The 27,444-nt window shown below is 41.3% G+C and overlaps 1 protein-coding gene and 1 pseudogene across 13 annotated transcripts in view; both read left to right on the top strand.

The window, feature by feature from the left end:
- Positions 1–27,444, top strand: part of LOC141132482 (protocadherin alpha-C2-like) — a 441,772-nt gene that overhangs the window by 277,312 nt on the left and 137,016 nt on the right. The gene's annotated exons all lie outside the window — the stretch shown is intronic.
- On the top strand, positions 15,358–15,476 carry LOC141135024 (5S ribosomal RNA; annotated as a pseudogene).

Below are 27,444 nucleotides of genomic sequence, written 5' to 3' on the forward strand. Positions count from 1 at the left end.
CTCGTCGTTCCATTTCAGGAAGATGGCTAGCGGTTCAAGCCTCAGTTTCAGTGCGGGTCAGGGGCCAGATGTGATGTCAGCCTCACTCAACTAGCCTCAACGCCTTTCACATAGATTATAATCTATGCAAAAGGCGTTGAGGGTAGTTGAGCGACTATATAGCTGGAACCTTCCTTCTAGGCTCTTGTTTTATGGGAGTGAGATGAGAGTTCTGGGAGGTGATTGGTGGAAGCGCGTAGTCTACCTCCCACATTTAACAGAGAGAGCAGATCACAAAAGTGGATTATTTATTTTACTGCACTGGGACATTATTTCTTAGTTATTACCAGTTACTTGCTTATATTGATGCACTTGAGATTTATATAATATGTATTTATTTGATATTTGATGTGTATGTTGAATTATGGCTTTGTAGTGCATTTTTCAAATTTACTCACATCTAGACTGTGCAGCACCACCTACATTGTAATCACTACATGTGCTGTACTTTGTCCCATCTCTCTAGGTGCCCTGTAACACTAGCTGCAATGTCATAGGCAGAGCACCCTCACTTGGTGCATGGCTGACACACCCCACTTTTGTCTGCATTTCTCTTGCCAATGCTTGCCATAGGAAAGTGATAGTAGCCAGAGACAGGCAAAGAAGATGTCTCCTTGCTAGCTGTGGTGTTGAGGAGTTGTACGCCAATGGGAGGTGCCCTGTCTGATATTGCAAGCTAGTGAGATGAGACAAAATGCTATGCATACCTACTGGCACTCAACTCAGCAATGTAAAAAAAATAGTGATGATTTTCTTCAAGCCTGTTTCCTATGTTTTTGATTCAGTCTGAACTGGGGATTTGAATCAGATTGGTTGGCTGTAGACAAGAGATTAAAGTGGTTCTAAACCTAAACCATTTTTACCTTAATGGATTCCCTGCATTACAGTAAAAAATGCCCCCTCCCAATTGTCCTACCTCCCCTGCCCCTAAACACCTGATTCCCCTATAGATCCAGCCCTTTGACTGCTGGCAGCTCTTCCCTCCCCTTTTCCTGATTTCATAGACTTCACTGAAAGCAGCAGGAGCATAGGCTCCTGCTGCTGTCAGTCAAATCCTGTAGGGGGAGGAGAGGGGAGAATGACTGAGCTGTGCTGTGTGTGTGTTTATGGACGCATACAACCTGACTCTGGAGCGCGCTTGCATGGGTGCCCCCATAGCACGCGGCTTGCAATAGGGGCACTTGGAAGAGAGGGGGAGTGAGTGGGCTGTGCCAACAGGGGACCACCAAAAAAGAGGTAAGGGACCACTCTCTGCAATATAATGGCACAGAGCAGTGAAGTATAACATCTTTTCTATTTTTATTTAAAAAACACCCTTTACAATCACAATATTTTTTTTTTATTTTTACAGATCAGCCCCTGTGCATCATTATCTCAATTTGTCAGTCAGTTCAGCAAGATCATATTAATAGAAATAAAAGGGTTAGTATGGCTGATGAACATTTCAAATTACACTAACAGAGAAAATGTAAACCATAGACTTAGGAATAGGTTAAAATGTCGCTAACACACAGTTGAATGATTTGCGTGAATTTGTTTACCTGCTAAAGTATTTGTAATTCTGTTCAGCTACTTTTTAGAAATGATAGCTAGTCCCCTAACTATACTTTCCTCCACAGTATTCAAGCAATACAGCTTGGTCAAGGACCAGCCTATGGCTGTATAATCAACAGGTAGCAGCTCCCTGTTAAAGCTGAACTCCTGGCACAAAAGCCTGATTATATATATAATCCTCAATAGACAACCAAGTGTCCTAATAAACCCAGATATTGCCTTGTAAAAGTAGTAATGACATTAATCACTATGCTGTACAGATAGCAGAATTTTGGGAGGGGTCCTATCAGCTCCACCCACTGCAGGCTGCCTGCTGAGAACAGGGGGATACAAAACCAGTCACCCTGCACAAGAAGAGAGAGCAGCAAGGACTGGTCTTTATTACAGGAAGCTCTGCACAAAGGCAACGTTTCACACTGGGTTATTGCACAAATCTGGAAGAAATAAACAAAGCACACCAAGACTCTAGTAAGAACACCATGCCTCTTGTATTTAGACAATAGGTCATCCCTGTGGCAATGTGACAAAACATTACATTAAGCATTAAAGGATTACAATTCTGCTTTTATATTTCTTGTTCTGAATGTTTTATACATAAAAGTGATAACAGAGGATATTAGGTTAAAAAGGAAAGCAAATATCTTTTGTGCTATGTTTGCTTTTAGAGTGCATCATGTATTAATCTGCATTAATCTGCACAAAAAATGAAGCAAAATAGAGAAATCTAGGACACAATGTAATAACAGTCAAACTTGTGGTAGCCAGAACTAATGAAACAGATGTCCATCATGAAATAAATCAGCAAAACTGTGTATCTGTGCCATTTGACTGTGAGACTCTTGTCTTTTAGTCATTACTTACAAAATATTAATACAATGTGTTTTAGAGTTGCTATATATATATATATATATATATATAGATAGATAGATAGATAGATAGATAGATAGATAGATAGATAGATAGATAGATAGATAGATAGATAGATAGATAGATATCTAGATCTATAGATCTAGATATATAGATATATCTAGATCTATAGATATAGATATATATATATATAGATATAGATATAGATATATCTAAATATTTATCTATCTATATATATATATCTATATATCTATATACACATATAGATATATATATAGATAGATAGATAGATAGATAGATAGATAGATAGATAGATAGATAGATAGATAGATAGATAGATATCTAGATCTATAGATCTAGATATATAGATATATCTAGATCTATAGATCTAGATATAGATATATATATATATAGATATAGATATAGATATATCTAAATATTTATCTATCTATATATATATATCTATATATCTATATACACATATAGATATATAGATAGATAGATAGATAGATAGATAGATAGATAGATAGATAGATAGATAGATAGATAGATAGATAGATATCTAGATCTATAGATCTAGATATATAGATATATCTAGATCTATAGATATAGATATAGATATATATATATATAGATATAGATATAGATATATCTAAATATTTATCTATCTATATATATATATCTATATATCTATATACACATATAGATAGATAGATAGATAGATAGATAGATAGATAGATAGATAGATAGATAGATAGATAGATAGATAGATAGATAGATAGATAGATATTTCTTTTCTTTTTTTTTAAATCAGAAAAATGTTTATTAAAAAAACATATTGACAATTCAGGACATGTCAGTACAGAATAGATCATTCAGCATAAAGCATCCAAAGCGATACCTTCATACACATAGTCGAATATAAATATACAGTACTTGCCAACATTGAACAAGAGTCATACATTTATGACCTATTCGCACACACAAACAATCTCTGGTATACAAGTTCTCATGGGCTGAGGCCAGGGGTTTTCAACCATGATCCCCACAGTTTTTTTAATTTACTGGGGCAGCCCCTGTGTAGGTAAATATGGCTTTCAAAAAGTAAAGAATTACCTACAGGTGATATCAAAGACTTATGCGTAGGTGGAGCAGGAGATTTCCAGAGTAACAGGATTAGCCTTCAAGCGTGAAAAAGGGCCCTTCCTATGGCTATCCTAGAGTGCTTCTCCTCAACAATCCACTCAAGAACATTTAGGAGACAGCATTTAGGATCCAGTGGAATATTTACCCTGAATACCGCGTTTAGTGTATTCAGTACCTGTCTTCAATAGAGATGTAATTTGGGGCAACATCACAATAAATAGATTAAATCCCCATGGTCTCTTTTACATCTATAACAGTGTGGCTCTGTACTGTAACCCATCTTATAAAGCCTCAGGGAGGTATAATGAGAGTGCAAAGTAATATAGAGCTGAAAAAGTATCTAGGCCACATTAAGCGAGCATGTTACTTCCTCCTGATAAGCCTCCACCCTATCAGCCATTTGAATTAAATTAAAGATAGGTGTAGGAGATACTGTAAGTGCCACTCGTCACCTTGCGCCTTAACTACATGTTGTAATTGTATGTAGTAGAAGTGCATATGTGAAGGTAAAGCATACAAAATAGGTAACAGGACACCATCTTTAAAAATCTGCGACATGTTCTGTATCCCTATATTCCCCGAGCACCATGTTCTAGTTTTGCTAGCTCTGTATAGCAAAAGGACATATTGTATTTAGAGAGTATTTTGGGACTTTAAATAAATTCCAGTGTGCACTCTTACCAAGCAAAAAGAAAAATGATTCTATATCATACAGTTTGTATAAAAATAACGTTTTATCACATAAAATATAAAAACACATATTGTTGTCTGTGAAATACATCACAGAGATAAGCACATTCAATTTTCTGAGAAGGTCAACGTGTTTTGCAGATCATCAGCTTCATCAGGACCAACAGAATTGGGTGTACTTAAAAAACTGCTTGTGGCAGTGGATATAGAGGCTTTGTACTCCAGTATCCAACATGAGTGGGGCATCCGGGTGAATGGGTCCTTCTTTATGGAGCAGGACAGGACCACCTGGCCACATAATCGCTTTGTTTTGGATTTACTTAGATTTATCTTGACTCTTAATCATTTTACTTTTATGGATCAAATGTACCTACAAAGACAAGGAGTCGCGATGGGCACTTGTTGTGCCCCGTCTTATGTGAATCTTTATTTGGGAGGCTGGGAGAGATGGATGTTCACTGATGAGCGAATTGATCGATGGTTAACTAAGGTACTCTATTGATTCCGCTACATTTATGACTTGCTTATTATTTAGATAGGATCTAAGAATAAATTATTATCCTTTTTGGATGCTCTAAATATTAACAAATTCAATCTGAAATTCACCCACAGCTTTAGCCCAAGTCAAATCTCCTTTCTTGATCTTACTATCATGATCAATGATAAGGGTGATCTAGTGACTGATCTGTACCATAAACCCAGCTCTGGCAATACAATTTTACATGCCTCCAGTCTACATCCGGCTCCTCTCATCCGCAGTATACCTTATGCGCAATATCTGCGGATGCGTAGAAACTGCTCGACAGATGATTTCTTCAACCAGGCTGATTTTCTAAAAAATAGATTATTAGCCAGAGGCTATTTTAGATCACTTCTATGGAAAGCTTTTAACAAACCAAGACTAAGATCCAGGCTTGATCTTTTATACAAATCTTCCCCTAAGCCTTCTGTCCATATGGTTAAATTTGTTACATGCTTTTCTGCTTATGAGTCATGCCTACGGGCATCTATCTCTCACCATTGGCATCTCTTGGTTGAAGACCATACACTTTCCAAATATGTATGCCCAACCCCCGAACTGGTGTTTAGACGAGCAACTTCTTTACAAGATCTTTTAACATCTAGTCATTATTCAATCACATCGGAAAGTTCCCCTAGATCCACCTGTGGAACCTACCAGAGTGGGAGATGTAGTCGTTGCCCTTGGGTCACTGAGGGTAGAGGCATCCGTTTACCCAATGGACAATGGCATCAATCCCGATGCTACGCCGATTGTTCTACCCAAGGTGTAATTTATTTAATGACATGTAAATGCCATGCATTTTATATTGGCAAGACCATCCGTGAATTTGCCAGAGAATTAGAGACCATGTCTATTCTTCTGGATCTGGTAGAATGATTACCTCAGTTGCTAGACACATTGGTCTACATCATAGGTTTAATAACAGCCTAGTTTAGTTTTTCGTACTTGAGGTGATTCCTCCCAACCCTAGAGGAGGTGATTGGGATAATATGATTTTGAGAGCAGAAACATTATGGATAGAGAGATTATCGGCTACTAATTATCCTGGAATTAATGAAATTAATACATATAAACCTTTCTTATAGATATAATGTCATTATGATGGGATGTGGACTGTCCTTGGGCATTTTTCACATACTCCTCTCAATGTGTTCTACTCTACTCTTTCCCTTGTTCTCTGCTTTCCATTGAAGACCGTCTCTGTTGTTGTTGTGGAATGCTATCCTGATTGTTGGTCGGTTGTAATCATTTCCGGGACCAGACTACCACTATGTGCCTTTTTGCTTTAATAGAAAAAAGATTTGTTGGTACTAGTTTACTATTTTTTTTCAATTTAAATCACTATCACTTTATGTCTCTAAATAGTCACTTATTGGTTCTGTTTACCGTATTCCCCCTATGTTGTCCTATGGTTTCCTTGGTCCATCCACTAGATGGTGCTGTTGGACGCCTGTTGAGGACAGGTGAACGGCATCCTAGAGAGAAACGTCTCTCTGTGTCTATTTGCCATTTTTGCGGTACTGCACATGCGCAGTCCGAGATTGTGTCCGGTGTTGTCATCGCCCAGGGCCAGTGCGCTGTGCTGTGACATCACTTGGATAGGAGCCAGGCCTATATAATTGGTGTCCTCTCCCATTATTTGGCTGTATGATAACACTCACAGCGGCGGTGTAACTGACTTGAAGCGTGGATTGAGGTAAAGACTTGTGGAGGCTTGGGCTATTTGCAATTTGCTGCAATGCCCTATCTTGTTGTGTCTATCCCTAACTTTTCATCTGTTACTAATCCTTAGGGACCTCTGGCTATGGTCAAGCCTGTTAAGCCTGATGTATTTCAATTGACCTCACCTGTATCTGATTGGATTTTCGGGCTAAATTATGAAATATCTTTTCTTATCTCAACCATCTTAGCAGGGTGAGTGTCCTTATTGACCATCTTGACTCCATGGTTTCGATGGTAGTATCAGCTGTGCATATATAAATTGAATACACAGTGTTTAGAGACTCCTTTTGTTGATCTATATTTTATACAGCCCTCCCTTACCAGCTTCAAGCTTCCGAGTCCCATCCTTGGAGATTCCCGCCCTCTCAGGCCCTACCGCCATCTACTTTACCTTGAGTGAGGCTTATCTTGCATGTCGATTATGCGATTTGCAAGCACACTGTGTCAGCAATTATTTGGTTTTGCTGTATTAGTTATACATAATTTTTTGCTTATCTTTGACAGTTTTGCATTCCTTGTACCGTGACCTGGCTTCCACACTCGCCCGGGAAATTGCCCTTCGGGGCCTGAGATGTCCTATTGGCTTGTGTTAGTCCTGCATTGGTAAGCTATGTATGTCCATTCATTTTGGGGACACATCCATAAAGTGGAATTGTATTATACATATTACAGATTCAGGTTGTTGGATTGTGGAGTGGTTCACCTCTGTGGCAGACAGAGTTGGGTTCCATATTGGTTCAAATCTTTGCAACCATTATTGTATATACTCTTTTTTACTGTTTTGAAGTTTGCTCATATATATGTTTGTTCTCTATAGAGATATCCACACGTATAAAAAAAAAAACTCTGAAGTATACTCCTGAAGAAGTGGTCTCACTGCTAAACATGTAGAGGCTGAACTGATAAAGGATGATTATCTGATCCCCCCTCACAGATGGATATATGTTTACTCTCTGAGTTATTTTTCAGAGATTCAAGATTATGTGTATTTTCTCCCTAAAGGGCTATTTTAATCATGTTGTGTCTTAAATAAATTTATATTTTTATATAATTACATATGTGAGCCCTTACTGTACCATGAAAGTCCATAGTTGCCTCAAATTTGCTGCCTTTTGTTTCTTCAATTGATAGAACGACGGTACATTACTACATCTTTATTTGTTCAGTAGTGATAATTCATTTTATTTAAAAAACAAGTAAATCACAGACAGTTAAAAACAAATCTACAATAAAGCACAAAGGAAGAAAAATTAGCAAAAGCTAATTCCAGCAAAAAAATCCAGCCTATTCATGTTGTTGGCACAAATCAGGTTATCACATTTATCTGAGTATAATCATACACAATTCAATACATTCCTCATGCAACAATGAATTAGTATCTAAAATCTTATCAATCCATCAACCAGTGGCAGCCCGTCCATAGGGGGTGCATGGGCGCCGCCCCCCCAGCAGTAAAAAAAAAAAGACACTATGGGAAGCACCACGTCAATGCAATCACAAGATTGCAGACGAGGCGCTTCATTTGCAGGATTTTTACCTGCTTTGTGGCACATTCCATTACGAAGAACAACTTCCGCCCGGGTGCTTTGTTGTTCTAGTTAAGAGGTTACTCTCTGTGCCAGAGGGAAACCGGAAACCGGAAGTGACGTCTGACGCTCTGTGGAACGCACGGCCTAAGCGGAGCTGGTAAGTAAGGCTCTAAGGCTGCAAAATAGGTGAACTGTGTCCACTCAGCTGTGTTAGGAAAGCGAATGACTATTCACTTTCCCAACACTGAACTGCCTCTCTGCCAATCAGGTACTCGGGTCTGTTACCCGTCACCTGATTGGCTGAAACCACAGGCACTGCTATTGGACGCCTATCACAAGGCGAGGACGGGGGATTAGGCAGGAGAGGAGATGCATGAAGGACCCCACACATCACCTGATACCCCACAGACACAGGGTAAGTGCTGGGCAGACGACAAGTGGGCGGGGGGCACACTGGCAGCATTTAGTAGGCACACTGGCAGCATTTGATGGGCACACTGGCAGTGTTTGATGGGCACACTGGCAGTGTTTGATGGGCGCACTGGCAGCATATGATGGGCAGTTGGGCACACTGGCAGCATATGATAACCACACTGGCAGTATTTGATGGGCACAGTGGCAGCGTTTGATGGGCACAGTGGCTGTGTTTGATGGCACAGTGGCAGCGTTTGATGGGCACAGTGGCTGTGTTTGATGGCACAGTGGCAGCGTTTGATGGGCACAGTGGCAGCGTTTGATGGGCACAGTGGTAGCGTTTGGCACAGTAGCTGCATTTGATGGCACAGTGGTTGCGTTTGATGGCTTAGTGGCTGCATTTGATGGCACAGTGGCAGCGTTTGGCACAGTGACTGTGTTTGATGGCACAGTGGCACCATTTGATGACACAGTGGCTGCGTTTGATGGCACAGTGGCTGCGTTTGATGGCATAGTGGCTGCATTTGATGGCACAGTGGCAGTGTTTGATAGGCACAGTGGCAGTGTTTGATAGGCACAGTGGCAGCGTTTGGCACAGTAGCTGCATTTGATGGGCACAGTGGCTGCATTTGATGGCACAGTGGCTGCATTTTATGGGTACAGTGGCTGCATTTGATGGCACAGTGGCTGCATTTTATGGGCACAGTGGCTGCATTTTATGGGCACAGTAGCTACGATGATGGGCACAGTGGCTGCATTTGATGAGCACAGTGGCTGCATTTGATGGGCACAGTGGCTGCATTTGATGGTACAGTGGCTGCATTTGATGGGCACAGTGGCTGCATTTGATGGCACAGTGGCTGCGTTTGATGGCACAGTGGCTGCGTTTGATGGGCACAGTAGCTACGATGATGGGCACAGTGGCTGCATTTGATGGGCACAGTGGCAGTGTTTGATGGGCACACTGGCAGTGTTTGATGGGCACACTGGCAGCATATGATGGGCAGTTGGGCACACTGGCAGCATATGATAGGCACACTGGCAGCATTTGATGGGCACAGTGGCAGCGTTTGATGGGCACAGTGGCTGTGTTTGATGGCACAGTGGCAGCGTTTGATGGGCACAGTGGCAGCGTTTTGCACAGTAGCTGCATTTGATGGCACAGTGGTTGCGTTTGATGGCTTAGTGGCTGCATTTGATGGCACAGTGGCAGTGTTTGGCACAGTGACTGCGTTTGATGGCACAGTGGCACCATTTGATGACACAGTGGCTGCGTTTGATGGCACAGTGGCTGCGTTTGATGGCATAGTGGCTGCATTTGATGGCACAGTGGCAGTGTTTGATAGGCACAGTGGCAGTGTTTGATAGGCACAGTGGCAGCGTTTGGAACAGTGGCTGCATTTGATGGGCACAGTGGCTGCATTTGATGGCACAGTGGCTGCATTTTATGGGTACAGTGGCTGCATTTGATGGCACAGTGGCTGCATTTTATGGGCACAGTGGCTGCATTTTATGGGCACAGTAGCTACGATGATGGGCACAGTGGCTGCATTTGATGAGCACAGTGGCTGCATTTGATGGGCACAGTGGCTGCATTTGATGGTACAGTGGCTGCATTTGATGGGCACAGTGGCTGCATTTGATGGCACAGTGGCTGCGTTTGATGGCACAGTGGCTGCGTTTGATGGGCACAGTAGCTACGATGATGGGCACAGTGGCTGCATTTGATGAGCACAGTGGCAGTGTTTGATGGGCACACTGGCAGTGTTTGATGGGCACACTGGCAGCATATGATGGGCAGTTGTGCACACTGGCAGCATATGATAGGCACACTGGCAGCATTTGATGGGCACAGTGGCAGCGTTTGATGGGCACAGTGGCTGTGTTTGATGGCACAGTGGCAGCGTTTGATGGGCACAGTGGCAGCGTTTGATGGGCACAGTGGCAGCGTTTGGCACAGTAGCTGCATTTGATGGCACAGTGGTTGCGTTTGATGGCTTAGTGGCTGCATTTGATGGCACAGTGGCAGTGTTTGGCACAGTGACTGCATTTGATGGCACAGTGGCACCATTTGATGACACAGTGGCTGCGTTTGATGGCACAGTGGCTGCATTTGATGGCATAGTGGCTGCATTTGATGGCACAGTGGCAGCATTTGATGGCACAGTGGCAGTGTTTGATAGGCACAGTGGCAGCGTTTGGAACAGTAGCTGCATTTGATGGGCACAGTGGCTGCATTTGATGGCACAGTGGCTGCATTTTATGGGTACAGTGGCTGCATTTGATGGCACAGTGGCTGCATTTTATGGGCACAGTGGCTGCATTTTATGGGCACAGTAGCTACGATGATGGGCACAGTGGCTGCATTTGATGGGCACAGTGGCTGCATTTGATGGGCACAGTGGCTGCATTTGATGGTACAGTGGCTGCATTTGATGGGCACAGTGGCTGCATTTGATGGCACAGTGGCTGCGTTTGACGGCACAGTGGCTGCGTTTGATGGGCACAGTAGCTACGATGATGGGCACAGTGGCTGCATTTGATGGGCACAGTGGCTGCATTTGATGGCACAGTGGCTGCGTTTGATGGCACAGTGGTTGCGTTTGATGGGCACAATGGCTGTGTTTGATGGCACAGTGGCTGCAATTGATGTTTTTTTTCAAAATGTTTTCAGTTTTGTTTGCGCCCCCCCAAAAATTTTGAGCACCAGCCACCACTGCCATCAACAAGACAATGTTAGTAAAGGATGGGTGTTATCAAAGTAAGACTCAGCTCTTTGGAAGTTAGCTAAACCCAAGCAGTGTATTCATAAATGTAAATTTTTTTTATTACAAGAACATTTAATATACTGAATTAAACAAACACAATAAACTAAAAAAAACTAGAGGTAACACAAAGGGTACATTTATTTATAAAGCAATGAATGTGAAATTTACTAAACATTCTCTGCCGATGTATCTTCTTGGTGCATGTGTTGAAATTACAGTGATTGATGTTTGGTAAATGTCACATTCAGTTCATATATCGGGGTGGGCGAGCGCGAAAATACCATCCCTTCTATAGAGGCACCATCCCGCAAATATATGCAAATGTGTTCCTAAAAAGGTATATAGAACTGAATGGGACTTTAATTGTGCCCCTAAGAAGTATAAATAGAGGAAAAACAATTAATGAAAAAATACATTATTTTATTCAGTATAAAAACAGTTAATAATACATTACAATTAATACGGTTGAAATGAATTCAGGCTGTGCAAATCCCCGATTTTAACAGAGTTATGGCCTATGCGTTTCGCAGACGAGGGCCTTTGAGAATGGCACAATGTGATCACGTGTAGATTCTACAAATAGAGCATCAATTAATATTGCATAGATTTATAAAGTTACATCAGTGAGGGCTAGAATATAAAATATATATAGACATTGATGCATACATTTATACAAAGGTATGTGTTTAATGAGAAATTGTTAACAATGTTTACTAAACAGATCTAGATGTTTTATAAAGTATTCAACAGACAAATATAGCTGCATTATCAGTCCACTAGGGGTGTGTATGGCGATGCTTCTTCCCCCCTCCCCCCCTTTTTACCTTTCCCTCTTTGCCTCTCTCCCTCCTTCCCCTCCCTGCACCCCCTTTTCCCCCTCCCCTCTCCCCTCCCCCTTTCGACTTCCCCTCCCCCCCTCTCCCTCCCCCACTCCTCACTGATGTAACTTTATAAATCTATGCAATATTAATTGATGTAAAAGCTGAATTTTAACTACTGGTCAGTCTGGGAAAATGACACAAAGTCAAAATAGCGGCGCTAAATGTTTGTGCACAAGGAGTATTAAATCCCCTAAAGTGACATGTGACTCACAATTTACAAATGAGAATATACTGCAAAAATATAATAAATGCTAAAGCACTAAATTGACAAATAGCGCTAAACACCCTGTGACAAGTGAAATGATATGATGTAGCTAGTGAAGCTACAAAAGAACAAAAAAAAAAAAACATTTCCAAAATATGAAAAATAAAGTCCATAAAATATTGAAGAGGATCTATAGTCGACGTGAAGATCTCTTAATTCATTCACCACACCAATGTGTCTGTGATTCCACTCCCCTAAAGAAACGCACTCACCGAATTCCAATGCCTACATTCTCATGTTAGGCTAAAGCGCATTTAAACCACATGGATAGGGTTTTAGAGCAAGCATCCGAACTCCAGCCATGTGTCTCATATAATCTCCACATGTGAATAAAAAAGTGTACCAATAGTGTAATACCGTAAACAAAGCTTTAATGAAAACACTAAACAGCCTTCAAGATTTAAACTCACATGGTACAAGATAAAAGACAGCAAAAGTGACTAAGGTAAGCCTTTCAAAGCCTCCAGAGCAGCGGATAAAACGGCCACGGTGGACCCAAGGTGTGCAGGCATAAGGTTGAATCTCACCCCTCCCTTGGTCCTGGATCTAAACCTGCTCGTCAACTTGCTGGTTTGCTATACTTGCTATTAATTGATGCTCTATTTGTAGAATCTACACGTGATCACATTGTGCCATTCTCAAAGGCCCTGATGAAGCGGCCTCATCCTCGAAAAGCATAGGCCATAACTCTGTTGAAATTGGGGATTTGCACACCCTGAATCTATTTCAACCGTATTAACTGTAATGTATTATTAACTGTTTTTATACTGAATAAAATAAAATAATGTATTTTTTCATTAATTGTTTTTCATCTATTTATACTTCTTAGAGGCACAATTAAAGTCCCATTCAGTTCTATATACCTTTTTAGGAACACATTTGCATGTCACATTCAGTTCATCTCTATTACATAGGGAGTGTTTTGTAGTTTAATTACATAAGATAGCTGGAAACAACATTTTAAGTCAGTGGCAGGAAGTTATAAGCCCACTGGGTTTGTGACACCATAAACATGCCTTTTTATGTACTTGCAGAAATGTACTTGGCCTAAAAAAAATCTAACACAGCCACCACATAGAAGGGTACATTTTTGTTCTTAAGTTCACATATATACACTACCTATACATTTATTACATATAACAAACAGCAACATGAGAGATAATGATATCAAAAGAATAGTGGCAAAACCAATTTAATTTTCTTGTTCATACATCACGCGACACAGAGGCTCTATTAATTACTTAGTGGGTTAGATAGTCACCATCAGGTGATTGGACACTGGCAAACCCTAATTACAAGGCGAGTTCCTCCCCTATATAACCCCTCCCATATGGAGAGTACCTCAGTTTTTTCGCCAGTGTCTAAAGTGGTTGGTCATAAAGATGTGCTAATAAGAAAGTTCTGTTTGATGGTCTCTGTGGGGGCCTAGGAGCTATACAACCATATCCATACCTTGGGCCAATAAATACAGCTAAGATGGATGGTACCCGGGCCTCGTGAGAGAAGAAACGAGGTTCTGCCTGTAATGTCCCTTTTTGAGGACGGGGCTCTGGGATCCAGCGCTTTGGTGCACAAATTTAAGTTGCACAAAAAGTTTTCCTGGCAGAGTCTTCTACAGGTCTAGGGAAGAGGATCCTGTGAGTAGGAACCCAGAACCCTGAAAGTTAGCACAACGCTACCCACCATGATGGGTGAAGGTTGGATCTGTCTGTTCTCAGCAGTTCCTGCAACGGGGATAAGGTAAGTGAAGACAATCCTTAAGTATATACATTATGGATTATCTTCTTTTGAGTAGTTTGCATGTCTTACCTGATTTCCACCACTAGAGGACATACCTGGTGTATACATACATGCCTTCCAGGATACACGCTCAGTGAAGCTGGTCTGAGAAACCGCTCACCTCCTCCGCTGCAGGCTCTGCCACATAAGCTGAAAGGGGGGATCCCATGCAGTCCGGGGGTCCTGCACAGTCCTCAGGGGTCTCTTTTCTCCCCCATCACCCCCGGCAGTTGCTCATACATGTGCACGCATGGGGGGGGGGGGGGGGGGGGGGGGCGCTTTTACGGCGGATTCAGAGGGGAAGGAGGGGTGTGGTTGCTAGCGCCGTGCACATGCGGCAAGGTGCACTAGTGTGAAGGCGCGAGGGCAGCTGTTTTTTAAGCCCAGGACGCCAGCGCCCTGTAAGCGGTGGGACACAGAGCTGTGGGTTCGGATCCAGGCATAGCTAAGAAATCTACCCAGCATCAGCGTCAGGTTGTGCAGACTAAGCTAATAATAATATTATAATACTAGGCACAACAGTGATTGCATTTATACTAGTACCTCTGCTTTTGTCAGCTTAGGACTATGTCTCCCCGTAAGAGGGCTTCAGGAGCAGGTAAAAGAACCAATAAGAAATCACCGCCTAGATCTAAGGGTTCTATCTCCCCCTGAAAGACTGGAGGCAGCCGCACAGGATAAGCCATTTCCCCTGTCAGGCTTGCAGCCTCTCCCAACATTGCAGCCCTGCATAGGTCTTTTAAAGAAGGTTGTTTGCATTTGCAGTGTGTGGTGTACAGGAGAAGTTAGCTGCTTAATCGCAGTATCCTCTCAAGAGGGCAGAAATTGGGGTAGTTCCCCTTTCCCTGCCCTAAATCCTCAATCAAGAGGATCAACAATCTGATGATGAAAAAATCACCATCAGGGGACAGGGAACAGGTGCAAACTGACGAGGCGGAGGTATCAGAGGCCTCACAGGCTCGGGAGTTGTAGCTGCAATCTTTTACTGAGATTCAGGCTACGTATAATTTACCCTCAGCCTAGACGGCCGAAATCTCTGTCTCCTACTTGGATTTTTTAATTCCCATAGGCTTCTTGTACCTTTCCAAGTCCATCCATTACTACAAAGAGGTGTAGAAACTCCCCAAGGTCCTTGCAGGTGCTTGCTTACAATCTAGCCAAAACACACAACTGCTGAGATGCCTACGGCTACATCACCCTGAAAGCATCCAATTTCGTCTGATCTCAGAGGCTAAGCAGGGTCAGGCCTGGTTTGTACCTGGATGGGAGACCACCTGGGAATACCAGGTGCTGTACACGGTTCTGTGCACATTGTTGCTAACACAAACAGCTAAACGCTTGAGTGCGGGGACGCACGTCAGCGGAGGATAAACTTCCTTTTCATCAGTCCACATATTTGCATAAGTTACCTGAGTATTGGAATGTACAAGATGCATGTGGCAGAACATGTAATACACATAGAGATACATGTTTTTTTTTTGTTTGTGGTGGACTTACATAGTCGCATGAGATGCTTGGTCGTTAAGTGCTTATTTGCGCAAAAATTCCTAAAATCGAATGAATGGCTAAAATCGAATAGATGCCTAAAAACGCATGAATGCCTGTTTGCATAAAGATACGGGATTGCACAAGAGTGCTTGACCTCACAACAGTCCTTGATTACCAAAGAATACTTGGTCACCCGGAGAGGCTTGTTTTACAGAAATGCCTAAAAATGCATAAAGATGCTGGATTGCATAAAGATGCTGGATCGTACAGGGGTGCTTGATCTCACAAGAGTCCTTGATTACTCCAGGATACTTGGTCATGCGGAGAAGCTAATTTTTCAGAAATGCTTAAATCGCATAAAGATGCTGATTGCATACAGATACTGGATCGCACAAGGGTGCTTGATCACACAAGAGTCCTTGGTCAAACAAGGGTACTTGTCCGCACAGTAGTGCTTATAATGCATAGAATGTTTGGTCACATTAAAATGCTGAATCTCATAAAAATGCATGATCGCCTGGTTGCATAACGAGGCATGTTAATTTAGCCTCCTTAATTATACAGGATTCCTTATGTTCACATAGGAATACGTGTCTGCCTGGATACATGGTGTGTAATCTTACACATTCAGAGACGCATGCTTGCTTGCAAGGTGCCCGTTCCATAGCACATGTGCTATAGGTAAGCGCACACTTTTTATGTTTTTAAACATATTGTGGAAAATTCATGCTTCCATGGACGCACGCTTCTTTTGAGGCATATGCCATTAACGCTTGCCACTTACACATATGGAGAATCGTTTGCATATGTGTTTTTCAGAACTTGTCTGTATTTCACAGGGAAACAGCACCTTTTCTGGATGGTAGGCTTGCCCTTGTGGTTTGGCACCATGCTCAAGTCTTTTATAAACTGCTAGGGCCCGCTTCTAGCAGGTCTAAAGGGCTCAGGGTATAGCGGTAATGGCATACCAATGCAGTCTGCTGTCGATAGATCAGTTGGTAGCATGGCTGAACCTAAGTGTGTCCAGCATGGTCTTTATAGCCCCTATGGAGGCTAGAGTATTTGGACACATAGCCCAAAAGCAGGGTATCTTTTTCCCGAGTCAAATGCCAAGACCATAAAGATCTGGCCCAAGTGGGCAAAGAAAGGGATAGACCTTCCATTTGCCTTTGTATGAGGTTGTTGGGCAAGATGGTAGCCTCTTTTAAGGCTCTTCCTTTCATCCAGTTTTCACTCAATGCAATTACTGAACAGCATACTGTCTGCTTGGAGCAAGAGGATCCAAGCCTTAGTTTTTCCCAGGCGCCTGACGTTAGAAGTACATAAGAGCCTCTGTTGGTGATTGCTAGCCAAAAATCTACAGGAAAATCCTTTATTCCAGTCACCAGGAAAGTGGTAACTATGGATACCAGCCTTATAGGCTGGGGTGCAATCCTAGAGGAACTTTTCGCTCCAAGGAAAGTGGTCCAAACCGAAAGGTTCCTGCCCGTCAATATTCTGGAGATTCAGTAAGTTTGACCCTCAGGGCCTGGACTTAGAGGTTTACAAAGCTGCCCTGTCCGGATACAATCCAACAATGCTACAGCAGTGACCTATATCAATCAAGCAGGCACCAGGAATCCGAATGCCTAGAGGGAGGTGAACCATTTTTTGTTTGGACAGAGAGGCATGTTCCTTGCCTATCTGCAGTCTTCATTCCAAGGGTGGAAATTTGGCAGGTGGATTATCTAAGCCACCAGCAGCTGTGTCCAGGACAATGGTCTCTACACCCCTCAATTTTTCAGGCTATATGCCGGAAATGGGGTACCCCGGGTGTAGATCTTCTAACCTCCAGGTTCAACATGAAACCGGACAACTTTTTTTGTCAAGAACAAAGGGTCCACTAGCATGCGGAACACAAGCATTTAAAATTCCTTGGGATCAGTTCTCTCTGACCTAGGTGTTTTTTCTCCGGTTCCTCTCCTTCCACGTCTTCTTCACAGGATCGGGGTGGGAAGTAACCGGTTATTCTGGTGGCTCCAGCCTGGCCCAAAAGGCCTTGATATACAGGAATCCTAAAGATGGTGGTGGGAAGACTGTGGATTCTTCCACTACGCCCAGACCTGCTCTCGCAGACTAGTATTCCATCCTTCTTACGAAATCTGAATTGGATGGTTTGACTGTTGATACCTACATCCTGAAAAGTCATGGGCTTTCCGGTCCAGTTCTCTCTACTCTGGTTAATGCTAGGGGGCCGGCCTCCAGGCTTGTCTATCACAGAGCCTGGAAGGTGTATGTTTCCTGGCGTGAATCCAGAGATTAGCATCCTCAAAGGTATGCCAGTGGCAGAAATCTCGCCTTTCTACAATTAGGGGTAGAAATTAAACTGGCCTTGAGCACATTAAGGGTCAGTTCTCAGCCTTATTAATATTTCTTTTTTTCTTTTTAGAGGCCACTCGCCTCTCATTCCTTAGTACGGGCTTTTTATCCAAGGGACATCACGTTTAATTCCGCCAGTTAAATCTCCCTTGTGCCTGTGGGATATTGAATGGTCTGTTTTTACAAAAACAGCCTTCTGAACCAATACACCATATTCCTTTGGTTCTTTTGACCAGAAGATTGAGTTTCTGGTTGTCTTATCCTATGCTAGAGGGGTATCAGAATTAACAGCTTTTGCTGCCTAAGGCGGTATCAGGTTTTCATCTGAGCCAAGATGTTGTCCTACCGTCGTATGGGTTTGCATTCTGCGGAAGAAAGGTTGTTACATTCTCTTGATGTAGTAAGAGCATTCAAGGTCTGTCTGAAAGCAATTACTCTGATACGAAAAGCCAATGCTTTGTTTGTGCTGCAAGAAGGTCCTAGAAAGGGCAAGGCAGCATCGAAATCCACTATCTCTAAGTAGATTCGGCAGATTATTGTTCAGGCTTATGGTTTCAAGATGAAAATTCCTTTTTTTCATTTGAGAGCGCAGGCCTCCTTGGCTCAGATCTGCAAGGCTGCAACTTGGTCTTCATCCATACATTCACCGAATTCTTTCGGGTGGATGTGAAAGGGACCCAAACTACTGCCTGCAGCACACTGTGCCTTCGGGAGCAGTGTGCTGCAGGCAGCAGTTTGGGTCCTCACGTCCAATGGTGGTCTGCTTTTTGATCTGTGTCTCCCTCCCCTCAATTTGGGCATTGCTATGGGAAATCCCACTAAGTAATTAATAGAGCCTCTGTGTCCCAGGATGTATGAACAAGAAAATAGGATTTCTTTAACACAGCTTACCCGTAAAATCCTTTTCTTGAGAGTACATTACGGGACACAGAGATTCCGCCCCTCTTCGGAATTTAAATATATATATATATATATATATATATATATATATATATATATATATATATATATATATATATATATATATATATATATATATACGTTGGGATACTTAATTATTGCTTTGCTACAAACCTGAGGTACTCTCCATATGGGAGGGGTTATATAGGGGAGGAACTCGCCTTGTAATTAGGGTTTGCCAGTGTCCAATCACCTGATGGTGACTATCTAACCCATTAAGTAATGAATAGAGCCTCTATGTCCCGTGATGTACTCTCAAGAAAAGGATTTTACAGGTAAGCTGTATTAAAAAAATCTTATTTTTGTTATTTTGAGTATTTAGAATTATGAAAGATGACTGCTGAGTAGTGCATCTTGTTTTTCATTTTTAAACACATATCACCATTATGTGTACAACTTTTTATATTTACTTCTAGCTAACAGACAGTGCCTCATTTCAATCTGATACAATACCCAGTTAACTGACTAATTATGTGTGTGTAGGCTGAAGTGTAGATTATGATTGGTTTCACTGTGGATTGCATTTGGAGAGAGCATCCCCAGAATCCCTGTAGTTATTATTACTCTTTTGCTTAGGTGAAATACTATGTAGAAACACACAGTACAAATATGAGTTACTGTTGTCCATTGTAGGTCAATCAAGAGAATCAACAATTAGCAATCTTTTTTTTTCACCTGAATATTTGCAAGCAGATCTCAGATGCAGTTAATGAACTAGATGATTTTTTTATAGACTCTGAGTGCATATATTTAGGTAAATCAAAATACTAAAACTGACTATATATATCATACAATATTTGTATTCTATATAGTGTAAAATTGCTTACATAGATATACTAAATGTCTATGTCAAAGACCATGATACAACGATGAGATTCCAGGCACAAAATTCCATATTTATTCACAAACACTCAGCTAATGATAAAAGAACCTCAGCCGTGTAGTTTCCAGAATTAAAAAAGAAAATCTTCACACAGCATGCATCAGCTCAGGCCTCTGCAGTGCACCCCTCCTGTCATTTACACAGATCAGGAAGACCCCCTGTGGGGAAGACAGGAAATGTTTCAAATGTTTAAATATGGGTCTCCAAGCTTTCAAAATGAAGGGCCAGTTTACTGTACTTCAGATTTTGGAGGCTGAAATATGGCCAGTGGGAGTAGAAAATGTCACAGCATCAATGGGAGTAAAGAGTGCCATCAACGTCAGTGGGAATAAAAATATTACATAGCACCTGTGGTAAGTTGGTGTCAGAAGGAGTAATTGTTTCCCCACTGATTATGTCAGAGGGAGGAATAGTGCCTTTGTACAGTATAAGTAGGAGGCATAGTTCCCCAAAGATGAAGGCAAGAAAAGGACCATAGTTTGGAGACCATTTGTTTAAATCACACTCATCCCTCTGCTAGGTAACAAACCATGATAGCAAATGCTTCTCCAAAACACTGCGATGGCCTCAACAACACTTCACAAAGCTCAATACAGAATCATTTATAAATCTCTGTGACAGCCCCTCCCCCTCCAAAAGAAATTAACCCAGAAGTAACTTGCTCAGGTTGCTTCACTAGTTAATTTACAAGTATATTAAAGCCAATCACAAAAGCAACTACAATACACTATAAGTTACCTACGTCTTTTCCCAGATCATCTGCTGGTAAACATGCCCTTGCCTCCAGCCAGCCCCTATTTCTCCTGATTACCATAGTCCAATTGTACCTTTTCAATCACTTTTTAGTCCCACCAGTAAGTTCATTTATAATTTCCAGGGGATCTCTCAATGGTCTCAGGTCTTACAACGTGGGTGTCCACAATTAGCAGAAAGGCCCCACGGTCACTGAAACTTACCACCTACCTCCCACAAATTCTTACATATTACAGGTTTTCTCAGTTCATAGTGGCCAGTGGCAAGAGTTTGAAGTTCATAAACTTTAGCTGTCCTTTGTGCCGAATAAGGCTTAGGTTAATGCCCACATGGTGAGGTAGGAAGCTGTTGAGGTTCTGTGTACTGGCCAAATGCTGCTCCTAACTTGGCTTTGGTTGAATAATGAGTGGACACATTCCCTAATACTCAAAAGAAGTGCATGCTGAGCTAGACTCTACCAGAGACCTTGGCAGTGTGAGCAAAAATCTGTCTTATCCACACAAGGCTTTTACGTGCTGGATAGGGATGACTTCTAGAGTGACAATAAAATTGTATATGTCTAATCTTGCCACAAGTATAGCATTATTTCTTAGGTACGTCTTTGATGTTTTTCCCTGCATATCAGGACCATGCTCACTTTTGCAGTGAATGCAATGAACAAGGGTTTTTCTCCAAACATGCCTCTGCTGTGAATACTATATATAACAGATTTTATCTCAGTTAACTAAGATGGATAACTTACAGTTAGGTCCATTTATATTTGGACACAGGCACAATTTTAGATTTGTTCAGGTATTTATCAAAGCATATTTAAGCTATAGTTATATAATGGATATGGTCTGAAAGTGCACACTCTCAGGTTTAATTTGAGGGTATGTACATCCAAATCGGAGGAAGGGGTTTAGGAATTACAGCTCTTAAGAATAGCCACTCCCCTTTTTCAAGGGATCAAAAGTAACTGGACAATTAATTCAAAAGCTGTTTCATGGCCAGGTGTGGGCTACTCCTTCATTATTTCTTCATCAATTAAGCATGTAAAAGGTCTGGAGTTGATTCTAAGTGTGGTATTTGCATTTGGAATCTATTGCTGTGAACCCACATCATGCATTCAAAGGAGCTGTCCATGCAAGTGAAACAGGCCATTGTAAGGTTTAAAGAGTGAAACAAATCCATCAGAGAGATAGCAGCAACATTAGGAGTGGCCACATCAACAGTTTGGTACATTTTGGGGAAAGAAGAACACACTGGTGAGCTCAGCAACATAAAAAGGCCTGGCTATCCACGGAAGACAACAGTGGTGGATGATTTGCAGGATCCTCTATATGGTACAGAAAAACCCATTCACAAGATCCAGACAAGTGAAGGACACTCTCCAGGAGGTGGGAGTATCATTGTCAAAATCTACAATCAAGAGAAGACTTCATGAGAGCAAATACAGAGGGTTCACCACAAGGTGCAAACCATTCATAAGCCTGAAGAATAGAAAAGCCATATTAGACTTTGCTAAAAAAAAATCTAAAAAAGCCAGACCAGTTCTGGAAAAGCATTCTTTGGACAGATGAAACTAAGATTAATCTGTATCAGAATGAGGGAAAGTGTGGAGAAGGCTAGGAACAGCCCATGATCCAAAGCAAACAATATCATTTCTAAAACATGGTGAAGGCAGTGTGATGGCATGGGCATGCATGGCTTCCAGTGGCACTCATTGGTGTTTATTGATGATATGACAGAAGACAGAAGCCGCCAGATTATTTCTGAATTATTTAGAGATATAATGTCAGCTGAGATTCAGCCGAATGCAGCAAAGTTGATTGGACGGCGCTAAACAATACAGATGGACAATGATCCAAAACACACTGCAAAAGCAACCCAGGAGCTTTTGAAGGAAAAGAAGTGGAATATTCTGCAATGGCCGAGTAATCACCTGATCTCAACCCAATTGAGCATGCATATCACTTGCTGAAGGCAAAACTAAAGGCAGACCCACAAACACATAATAACTGAAGACAGCTGCAGTTAGAGCCTTGCAAAGCATCAGAAAGGAGGAAATCCAGTCTTTGGTAATGTCCACAGGTTCTAGACGTCAGGCAGTCATTGCCCGTAAAGGATCCTCAACAAAATATTAAAAATTAACATTTTATTTATGATTATATTCATTTGTCCAATTACATTTGAGCCCCTGAAAATGGGGGGGGGGGGGCTGTGTATAAAAATGGTTGCAGTTCCTAAAATTTGTACTTGATGTTTGTGTTCAACCCCTTGAATTAAAGCTGAAAGTCTGCACTTCAAATTCATTTGGATTGTTTAATTTTAATTTTATTCTGGTGGCATACAGAGCCAAAAATATTAAAATTGTGCCTGTGTCCAAATATATATGGACCTAACTGTATGTTAACATCTTATTTTGTTTAATAATGGAATGAACATTTAATTATTGTAAGATGTATTTCTCAGAAAAGATTTTATTAGAAGTGTTTTTTTTATCCCCAACCCAAATTGCTCATTTTCCTTTATCAGTAGATGCCTATTCATGGTTATCATCAGCCTTAAGCCAGTGTTATATAAAGGAGATGACCTGTGTGGAAATCTTTGTAAACTGATTTTTATATTGGTTTTATTAAAACAGCCACAAAAATATCACTGATGATGTATTAGGCTGACATCATGTAGTTTCTGTATTTATGGTATAATGCCACTTAAATTATTTTGGTTTATTGCTGCGTGGTCAGGTCATGTGTGAATTCTTCATCTGCAGAGGACTGGCCCAGTGCTGTTGTCCTATAAGAGTTATCTGTCAGGACATCCTGCTCCCCTCAAAAAGGTCCCATCTTCTGGGATTCCAGTTGCTATGGACTTTTTTGGTCCTATGGACATTATTCATCTCAGTTATGGGCCACATTATGTTTTGTATGCTCCTTTTTCATATGTGAAAACACTAGGGACAGTGTTATGTTACAGCAGCACAGTCAATTTTATCTCAGCCAAATTATCTGAAACAACTGTTCATGTACAGTAAGTGGAGACAGAAGAGACGTACCTGTAAGTTTCAAACTTATCAGCAAAAGCAACTTTTTCAAGTAAGAAGTGTTTTGTGTAGAGATGTGCATGACAAAAAATTAATTCATTCATTTTGCATTAATTTGTTAAGTCAATTATTTTGTTTCCTTGTATTAGTTATGTTAGAATACTTTGTTTTTTTAATTTGTTTCATATATCTGGATTCGTTTTGTATTTTGTTGTTTTTGTATTTTTATTGTTCTGAATCAAATTCAGGAAGATTTGGATTCATTAATTATGTCATTATGTTATTGCAGATACAAACATTAAGGCTCGGTTCACACTGCTGGAACCTCAAAGTCGTGCGACTTCCAGTGCAACTTTGCATTGCAATTTGTGATTCCAAAACGACTTTCATGCGACTTTAGCTTTGGCCATTCATAATAGTACAGAGTTTGACACATATTATTGAACATACAACATACAAAACCCTCTGAAGATGAATGAAACTAATTAATACAAATTCATTTGTTGTTTTTACAATAATTTATTTCAGATTCATGAAAATTCCTTACTATTGTGATTCGGAGATTCTCATACAGTCACATCTCGGGATAATGAAAATTGTATCCGAATTTCAGTTTGTAATGAAATGGTTTGCACATGTCTAGTTTTGTGTCTTTTACTATTAGATGTGCCTTGAACCAGCATACGAGTAACCTTGATGTATCAGAAGAATTTCAATATGGGGAGCTAAGCTATTCAACCCTCTGGGTTGAACAGCCTTGTGCTGCTGCATAATATTTGTATCAGGTTAACCCTTGTGGTTAAGCACATTTGGCACACACTTTTTAACCATCAAGGTTGGGACACATTATAATCAATAGTGGGCCGACTGAGTGGAAGCAGGTGACTGTGCAGGTAATGATAGCCCTACTCTGTGGGTGGACAGATGTGCTTTATGTCTCTCACCTTGAAGGCTTGGTATCCATGTTGGAACCTGCTGTGGGGCCATTTTCTACATCCCCGTCTTAAAATGCTAAGGGAAGTTGAAAATCAGAAAGGAGTCTCAGAGTGTCTATTGGTGCAAGACATGAGGAGGTTAAGTGCTTGGAAACCAAAATGTGAAGAATTATATGTGGTTTCTACCTGCCCTCCAGGGGGCAAACTTCTACCCCCCCCACTTCCCTCCACAATCAGACAGAAAAAGTTCCAACTGGTGACATATTAGTGAATTGAGCCTGTAGGGCCAATTACACCATGGTGCTGCAGGCATGCATGTTATGTGTGGTGGTGTGCTACACTGTCAATGCACCTGTGTTACACAACACCACAATGCATGGATTATGGACTGCCATGCTTTGCATTGTGAAAAAGTGCAGCCTGCACTTGTTTTTTTATTTATTGTGGTGCAATGGGCAGACCATTCAAAGGAATGAGCTGCCTTAAAAAAAAGCACATTAACACACATGCATTAAATGCACCACAAGTGACCAGGCTAGTTGGAATGGACACTTAGGGATATAAGCTGCATAAGGTAGAGTATGAAAAAATAATGGCAGTCCTATTGGAGACTCATGAGAGCAAGGCCATTTTGTAATTATAAAGCAGTGACTTCCTGTGATGTGAGCCTCCTGTGATGTGATTTAATCACATCATAATCAAATATAATATATAAATAGGGCACATGGAGTTTTTTTGTTCAGCTCCATTCCAGCTTTATATGGGTGAAAATCATTACTTTTCCTGTAAAAAAAAAAAGATAAAGGGACTGTGATTGGGAAAAAAGAGGGATGTTTTACTCAATTGTAAAAACTTAAAATTATTAAGTATTAAATACTTACCGTAATTTTCCTTTCCTGATGCCAAACCATGGCAGCATACTAGTGATAGAGCTCCGCCTTTTGACCACTCCCTCAGGACCAGTGAATAGCAATAAATAAAGGCATAGTTAGCCGCCACCCCATTCTTTGTAACAAGCTGCATACCGAAACGTACTGTACAATGGTGGATCCGTATGGTACCATGGTTTGGCGTCAGGAAAGGAAAATTACAGTAAGTATTTGATACAATTTTCCATTTTCCTGACGCCAACATGGCAGCATACTAGTGATAAATAACTAGCTGACAAGGTGGGTACTACTTAAACAATTTTAGTTTTATTTACAATGTAAGAGAAGATTGGATTGTTGTTCTCCCGAAAATCTACAGATGATAAGGCACCCGGATCTACCCTATAATGCCTTAGAAAGGTATTTTGAGAGGACCATGAAGCTTCTCTGCAGATGGTCTCCATCAACACTTTTGAAAGGGCCGCCCACAAGGATGCTACTGCCCTGGTAGAGTGTGCAGTCACCATTGAAGAGAGTTCACACCCTCTTGCCCTGTACGCTCTGTGAATAAGCTTGATGTTCCAGCTCGCCAAGGTTCTTGAGGTAGCCTCCTTTCCTTTGTGTTTTCCCACTGGGATTATGAAGAGCTTATCCGAGCAAATGAAGGGAGCAGTGGCCAACAGGTACAGTCAGGTCCATAAATATTGGGACATCGACACAATTCTAATCTTTTTGGCTCTATACACCACCACAATGGACTTGAAATGAAACGAACAAGATGTGCTTTAACTGAAGACTTTCAGCTTTAATTTGAGGGTATTTACATCCAAATCAGGGGAACGATGTAGGAATTACAACAGTTTGTATATGTGCCTCCCACTTTTTAAGGGACCAAAAGTAATGAGACAATTGGCTGCTCAGCTGTTCCATAGCCAGGTGTGTGTTATTCCCTCATTATCCCATTTACAAAGAGCAGATAAAAGGTCCAGAGTTCATTTCAAGTGTGCTATTTGCATTTGGAATCTGTTGCTGTCAACTCTCAATGGCGTGGGCATGTATGGCTGTCAATGGAACTGGTTCTCTCGTATTTATTGATGATGTGACTGATGAAAAAAGCAGCAGGATGAATTCTGAAGTGTTTCGGGCAATATTATCTGCTCACATTCAGCAAAATGCTTCAGAACTCATTGGACGGCGCTTCACAGTGCAGATGGACAATGACCCAAAGCATACTGCAAAAGCAACAAAAGAGTTTTTCAAGGGAAAGAAGTGGAATGTTATGCAATGGCCAAGTCAATCACCTGACCTGAATTGAGCATGATTGAGCATGCATTTCACTTGCTGAAGACAAAACTGAAGGGAAAATGCCCCAAGAACAAACAGGAACTGAAGACAGTTGCAGTAGAGGCCTGGCAGAGCATCACCAGGGATGAAACCCAGTGTCTGGTGATGTCTATGCGTTCCAGACTTCAGGCTGTAATTGACTGCAAAGGATTTGCAACCAAGTATTAAAAAGTGAAAGTTTGATGGATGTTTGTTAATCTGTCCCATTACTTTTGGTCCCTTAAAAAGTGGAAGGCACATATACAAACTGTTGTAATTCCTACACTGTTCGCCTGATTTGGATGTAAATACCATCAAATTAAAGCTGAAATTCTGCAATTAAAGCACAACTTGTTTGTTTCATTTCAAATCTATTGTGGTGGTGTATAGATCCAAAAAGATTAGAATTGCGTCAATGTCCCAATATTTATGGACCTGACTGTATTTCCTTAAAGTTATTGAAACATTCAGCTCATGTAGTCTGCCCGAATCTTCTCCCGGGAAGTTTGGTAAAGCCCAGACGCCTGTTTGAGGAAATGTAGGGGCTACATTTGGCACAAAGTGGTCTACTGGACGAAGTTCCACTCGACCTGGGAAAAAGGTAATATGCCTATCTGATGTTTCCAGGGCTTGAAGTGCAGACACTCTCCTACCTGAAGTGATGGTCGTCAGA

This window comes from Aquarana catesbeiana, linkage group LG03, assembly GCF_042186555.1.
Source record: "Aquarana catesbeiana isolate 2022-GZ linkage group LG03, ASM4218655v1, whole genome shotgun sequence".
NCBI classification, from domain to species: Eukaryota; Metazoa; Chordata; class Amphibia; order Anura; family Ranidae; genus Aquarana; species Aquarana catesbeiana.